Below are 7,612 nucleotides of genomic sequence, written 5' to 3'. Positions count from 1 at the left end.
GTGTGACTCCTGCCCATAGGCCCCACTCCTCCCAGCACAGACCCTGGAGCAGGGCCCTCAGCTGCATAACCCCCACCCCCCACACCAAAATGTTTTTAAAGACTGAGTTAAATTCTTTTTAAAAGTCTGTGTTAATAGCGTGTTATGTATATTATATATGTATATAGTATCCAATTTTAAATACACTCTGGTAGTTGGCCTTGATGAAGTGTTTTATTTATAGCTATGTCTTCCTTTTTTATTTTTCACTTTTATTAAAAAGGATTTAATTATTTATTTGAAATTCAGAGTTACACACAGGGAGGCAGAGAGAGAGAGAGAGAGAGAGAAGTCTTCCAACTGCTTGCCATTTGGGGAGTGAACCAGTAGATGGAAGACCTTCCCTCCCCCCACCTCTCATATAAAGTGCTTTGACCATTTGACCATTTCCTTAAAGTGAAACATCCCGTGAGCAGGCGACCCTGCAATTCCATCCCTATACATTTACTCAAGGGAAATGAAACCACAGTCACAGAAAAACTAGCAGTTACAATTCACAGTGCTTTACACGTGATCTTCAAAGCCAGGAAAGGCCCAGACAGCCTTCAACAGGGAGCAGTGAATACTGCCTGCTGGGAAGGGTAGGCGGGAGAGGGCGGGGAAGGCTGAGTGACACACACCAAAGTTACAATTTGACGCATTCCCAGCGTCCTAAAGCACAGGGAGCAATCACCACGCACAGAAACCCACCATGTTTCTGAGAAGACCTGGAAGACAGGAGCGCCGAGGCTCTGATATACAGAAATATAAGAGATGGACGTGTTCATTACCCTGATTGATCATGACAACTGTACACAACCACGGAATTATAATACCAAATCCCACAAAGACAAGTGTTACATCAATGAGTTCTTCAAAATTCTAAAAATTTGAAAAATGAGCAATGTCTTGGGCATTACATGATGGAGTGCTGTTGTGAACAGCCAAGCAGCACGAGAGAAAGTGCTCACCATGAAGAGTCGTAGGGAACACACAAATGAAGACCATGTGGGGTGCACCTACACCCTAAAATCCTTAATGTGAAGAAAGACTGACGGCAGTGAAAGTGGACAATGAGAAGGAGAAGCTGGAATTAGCAAGCAATGGCTGGACAGAGTGTAAAATGGTGCAAACATTGTAAAATCCTTTGGCAAGTTCTTCGCCAGGTAAGCATACACTCCCTTCAGAAGCCACTATTGCACAGCTAGGTATGCTTCCTCTAGAACAATGAAAATATGCGTGCACAGGCAGACTGGGACAAGAACACACTTCACAGCAGCTTTGCTTGTAACAGCCAAAAACTAGAAATGACGCGGAGGGCCAATAGAATACCCAAGAGGGGGTAACAGGGCCGACGCTGTGGCACAGGGTGCTAAGCCTCTGCCTGTGACACAGGCATCCCACACTGCTGGCCTCTTCCCATTCAGCACTCTGCTATGGCCTGGGAAAGAAACAGAAGATGGCCCAAGTCCTTGGGTCCCTGCACCCACATGGGAGACCAGGAAGAAGTTTTTGGCTCACGGCTTCAGATCAGCACAGTGCCAGGCATTGCAGCCATTTGGGGGAGTGAACCAGCAGATGGAAAATCTCTCTCCCTCCTCCCCCCCTGCCTCTCTGTAACACTGCCTTTCTGATAAATAAAGCCTAAAAAAAAAAGAACAAGTGGTCACCAACAGGGTTCTACTCATGCGCTGTGGGTGTTCGGCTGTAAAGGGGAGTGCTCAGAGATCTGTGCGGCAGCGTGGATGCTGAGCCACAGGCTCTGGAAACAACATTCCATTTGGGGAAGCTTCAGAACAGCTAAACCCACTTCACAATGTGGAGAATGGGAAAAACCATGCGGAGAATGCGAAGTTGTTTCACATCCCTAATAAATTTAAATTTTAAGTAATGCTTCTAGAAAATTTTTGAAGCATCACAATGGACTGCAAATGGACAGAGGAGAAGTTCTGGGGCCATCAAAATTGTGAAACTTGGAGAAACATTGTGCTTAATGGTAGAACTTAGCACCATATAAGACCAGGGAGAGCAAGCATTCCAAGCAGCAAGGAAACATATATGACCCCCACAAAGACTCTAACGTTGAAGAGAATAGGTGGGTGACCCAAATAAGGGAGGTCCCTGGTCACACACAGGCCCATTTCTAGAATGGCACAAGAAAAGAGCTGCCACTTGACAGGCCCCAGGAATAGCTTGGATCCCAACAGGAGAGGGTTCTGTGGCTGCACGTATTGGTCAAACTCTTCAAACCGGACTTCAGATCTGTGCACGTCACTGCATCTAAATTACACCACAAGATTTTAAAGAATAAAGCATCCACTGACACAGTGGTTGTGTGACAACTACCAGTGGCTTCCATGACAACTCACTGGCAGGGCGGAAAGGCCATGGACAGCCAGGGCCAGCTCTTGTGGACAGGAAGCATCAGGACGCACACAGTACTGATGGGGAAACACAGCAGCACCCATGCCTGAGAAAGCAGCACCAGAGAGGAACACGTGCAGCCGATGCCACAGCCCCTGCAGCTCCAGGTGCACTTCCAAGAGAAGAATGGGGGGGGAGGGTCAGGTGCTGCGGTCAGCATTCCAGTGTACAGTCAGTCACAGAGAATCTGGACTTCAATGCACATGGCACAGCTACTCCAATGCATCAAGAATGCAGCCAGAGACTACCATGCACTGGCAATGAGCCCTCGACAAAGACCTGAAAGAACGTGGAGACTCACAACGATAATGCTGACCCACAAAACCAGACGCATGGATCCCGTTACCACGCCAGTGAAATGAAGCAGTGGGCAGAAAGGTATTTACTGGAACCTGGGCTGTGGCACAGCAGGCGACCCTGCTGCCTAGCACGCTGCCATCCCAGGCAGGTGCAGGCTGTATTCCAGGGTGCTCCGCTTCTGATCCAGCTCTCGGCTACTATGCCTAGGGAAGCACAGGAAGAAGGCCAAGTCCCCTGCAACCAGGCTGCAGCACTGGATGAATGCCTGGTTCTGCTTCCGCCTGGCCCAGCCCTGGCCATTGTAGCCATCAGGGAGTGAACCAGCAGATGGGAGACCGGCCCCACCCCCACCAGTAACTCTGCCTTTCACACAAAGCTCTAAATTAAAAACAAAACAAAACAAAACAAAACAAACAAAAAAAACACAAAAAAAACCACTACTACTTCCTCTGAGGCGGCAGAGCCCGGGGCAGGATGGACCAGAGCAGAGGGGTTCCCGCCTTTCTCTGAGTGCGCGTCTCCCGGGTGCAGGCGGCGTAAACGCACCAGAGGCCGTGCGCATTCACTCGGGCGCCGGGCCGTGTCCTGCACCCACGTCACACCTAGAGCAGCCGGCCCAGAGAGGCCGACCGGGCTCCTGCACGGACGCGGCCCAGGCTACTTCCAGCCGGGGACAGGAAACCCAAAACCGGAACCGGGCCGGGCAGGTTCTTGCTCTCCAACCGCCGCCCCGCCCCGTACCCGTCACTCTCCTCCTCCCTCTCCCACGCGCACGGCTCCCCCCTCCCTCCCCCACCTCCACGCCCCTTCTCATTCTGCCCCTCCCCTCCCCTCCTGTCCCCGCCCCCTCCCACACACACCCCTGCCCGCTCTCTGCCCCCCACCCCCGGCCCGGCCTCCTCCCACGCACACCCCTGCCCACTCTCTGCCCCCACCCCCAGCCTGGCCTCCTCCAGCGCGAGCCCAGCGCCCCGGCCCCGCCTACCCGGTGACAGCAAGGCCTCCTCAGCTGACCACACCCCGCGCCCAGCTCCCCCAGAGAGGACCTCGCTGTTCCTCAGGGCAGGCATGGAGTCCTGAGGGTAACGGCCGCCTCAGCCGCAGCCTACCTGGCCCCGGCCTGACCCGGGGGCGCTGGGTCTCCCTCAGGCTCGGCCAGCAGCGTCCAGGACGGCTCCTCAGGGCCTGCGCTGGCTCTGTGCAGGAGCGGACAAGGCGCTCACTCCCACCTGAGCACCGCGGGGCAGAGCGGCCATGCGTGCAGATGCACTTCCGGGTCCAGTGCCTGGCGCAGGCGCACTGCACACGGGCGGCCCCCATGGGGTCACGTGACGCATCTGCACGCTGCCGCATCAGGCATCTGATGCCCAGGGCCGCGTCCAGTCCCGCTGCTCCAGGCTGTGACCCAGGGAGGAGCCGCTGAGGGCCCAGGTCCCTGGGACCCGGCCTCCCTCCCTCGTGAGAGTCCTGATGGAGCTCCTGCCGCCTGGCTTCTGCCTGGCCCAGCACTGGCTATGGCAGCCACGTGGCAGAGGAGCAGTGTGTGAGGGTCGCCAGCCTCTTTCTCTCTCTGAGAGGGCGTCCGTCTGGGTCCCCCCCCCCAGGGGGCTACAAAGGCCAGGGCTGGGCCAGGCCGAAGCAGAATCAGGGCTTTTACCCAGTACTCCAGGGTGGGGTCAGAGGCCTAAGTCCTGGGCCGTCTCCTCTGCTTTCCCAGGCGGGATCCCAAGGGGAACGGCTTCGGGGAGGGCCGGGCTGTGGGGTAGCGGGTAAAGCCCCCGCCTGCAGGGCCGGCCTCCCATATGGGCGCCTGTGTGAGTCCCGGCTGCTCCACCTCCGATGCCGCGCTCTGCTATGGCCTGGAAAAGCAGCACAAGATGGCCCTAGTCCTTGGGCCCTGCACCCACTCAGGAGGCCCCGGGAGGCTCCTGGCTTCGGATCTGCTCACCTCCGGCTGCTGCGGCCTATTGGGGAGTGGGCCAGCAGATGGAAGACCTCTCCCTCTCTCTGCTTCTCCGCCTCTCTGTGTGTAACTCTGAATGTCAAATACATAGTTAAATCCTTTTTAATAAAAGTAAAAAGGAAGACATAGCTAAATTAAATACTACATCAAGGCCAACTACTACAGTGTATTTAAAATTGGATACTATATACATATATAGTATACATAACACACTATTAACACAGACTTTTAAAAAGAATTTAACTCAGTCTTTAAAAACATTTTGGAGGCCGGCACCGTGGCTCAACAGGCTAATCCTCCGCCTTGTGGTGCCGGCACACCAGGTTCTAGTCCCGGTCAGGGCGCCAGATTCTGTCCCGGTTGCCCCTCTTCCAGGCCAGCTCTCTGCTGTGGCCAGGGAGTGCAGTGGAGGATGGCCCCAGTGCTTGTGCCCTGCACCCCATGGGAGACCAGGATAAGTACCTGGCTCCTGCCATCAGATCAGTGCGGTGCACCAGCAGCAGCGCGCCGGCCATGCCGGCCATTGGAGGGTGAACCAACGGCAAAAGGAAGACCTTTCTCTGTCTCTCTCTCTCACTGTCCACTCTGCCTGTCAAAAGAAAAAAAAAAGAAAAAAAAACATTTTGGTACCTGTACATTCTCTTCTTCCTTACAAACGTGCTGTGTGGGATTATTTCTGACTTACACATGAAGTAATCTTTGTCATCTACTTATTCAGACACTTATGTACCCACTTACACAAGGACTAGACATACCCGTGCTCTACAAAGTTCTCAACTGAACACAGGTCTGCCCTCCATAGCCTAGCCCTGCATTTAACATAGGGTTCATGTTTTAAAAAGGACAAATCCTGTGTCCCACAAACAAGACAAAATACATAAAGGTAGCAATCGGGGTTCACTGTTGACATTTTCTATGTGGACGTTATATTGTTGGTATTTTTATGTCATTTCTCAATGTCAGAATACGGGTTAATTTTAATTTTGCTGATTTAACTGATTCATGGTTATACCGGAAGGTGGGATTCTTTGGATATTTAGACAGTTGGAAATTTCTAAAATTAAGGATTTTTTAATGTATATTAAAAAGTTACATATTGTATTTTTAAAAATGTACTCCAGGAAAGTTGGTATAGAAACTTTTTTGCTAGGAATAATAAATAAATAGGTATATATATTCACACATATGTAGAGGTATATACATGAATATACACATGTATTCACACGTGAGTACAGAAATGTGCACATACAGACATAGGATTCCCCTCCCCAAACACCAGACTCCAGAGCTTGCTGGTCACCATCACTTGACCAGAAGGCTCAGGGAAGACCTGATGGAGGAGGAGGTCTTGGTCCCAAAGCAGGAGGTGAAACTGGAGCCCCACAGATGGTTCGGCCTCAGCAGCTGGTCCTGGGCACGGGCAGCTAAATGGTGGCCCCAGGTACAGAATGTTCCAGCAGCTGAGACTGTGGCACTACCAGAGCAGACCACTGCGCAGAATGGCCAGGTCATGATGAGGACCCCTGGACATTTCTGTGCCAGCAGAGACCTCAGGAGAGGGTCCCAGATGTCCTGGCCCAGGGCCAGCAGCATGGGCACCAGGGGGGACAGAGTCCCCAGGCCCTGGCATGAGGCTGTGATGGCCCTGTGCATCCCAGGGCCTCCAGGACACCTCTAGCAGATAGGAAGGGCTGTCAATATGAGGAGCAGGTGTCCAAGGAGGGAAAGGTAGATAGGGACAGAGGAGCCCAGCTCTGACTGGATGCCACTGTCCCAAGTCCCTCAGTGGTTGGCCAGGCTCAGGGCATCCATGTGGTATCCAGGTGGCCATGTCTTCTGATAGAACATAGGGGCCCCTGCTCTCCAAAATGGGTGAGCAGTGCACACCCACTGTCCTGACACCCAGTCAGGAGTCCTGGGTGTCGGAGGTCCCTGCTGAGAGTCCAGCCACCCTTCTGACCCTGCTATCTCATCCCATGCCCTTGATACCTGTGGAGCTCATGGTGTGGGGACGCCTGTGTGTTGACCTCAGTGTCCCCAGCCTGTTGGGAGTGGCAGAGTTCCCGGCTGCTTATTGATTCCAACCTTACCATGTGCCGGCTCTGCCCAGTGTGCAGAGACTTCAGGCCGCACCCCTGCCCTGGAACTGAGGCCATCCTGGGCATCAGCACATGAAGTGAGAGCTGTCTATGGGGAGCCCCAGAATTGTGGAGGGGGAAGTAGTACATGGAGAGTCCTTGGCTTGGGCTGTGGTGCTCCTTGGATACATGAATGCCAGGCTCAGGGAGGAGCTTCCTTGCCGAGGGCAGGGGAGGCAGCCAGGGGCTATCCCTGCCCAACTGTCCCTAGTCCCTGTGTTCTCAACGAGTCATACTCCTGGGACCCGGCCACCAGGTGCCCACCCGCCTGGATGTGGGGCTGTCCCTGTTCTGATCGGGGGACAGACCTCTGGGCAGCAGTTCCTGAGGGCTCCACTGTGCGGGTTCACGTTTGCATGAACAGCACTTGAGCTGTGTCCATAGGATCTAGGCACCAGCCGAGCAGGGGAGCAGTTTCCAGCAGGTGCCTGGGTCTCTGGGGCCAGGCCTGACGCTTACTAAGACCTAGCCTGAGGGAAGGCCAGGGGTGTGGCATCTAGGGCTCTGGACCTGCCTGCGGGCATGCAAAGTACTGACCCCGGTGGGGGGGGTTATGCAGCTGAGGGCCCTGCTCCAGGGTCTGTGCTGGGAGGAGTGGGGCCTATGGGCAGGAGTCACACGTGGAGGCTGTACCCACAGATGTCAGGGAGAGAGGCCTCGTGGCACCTAAGGCAGCCAGTGCACAGGGAAGAGGGTAGGCAGGGGGACGTGGGGGTTGTGATGGTCCCAGGTGCCTCAGCCCCAGGTGCACTCAGCACTGAGCATCTCT

The sequence above is a fragment of the Oryctolagus cuniculus genome, chromosome 15 (assembly GCF_051225735.1).
Source record: "Oryctolagus cuniculus isolate XC-2025 breed Fujian yellow rabbit chromosome 15, ASM5122573v1, whole genome shotgun sequence".
NCBI classification, from domain to species: Eukaryota; Metazoa; Chordata; class Mammalia; order Lagomorpha; family Leporidae; genus Oryctolagus; species Oryctolagus cuniculus.
This window is presented reverse-complemented; position numbering follows the sequence as displayed.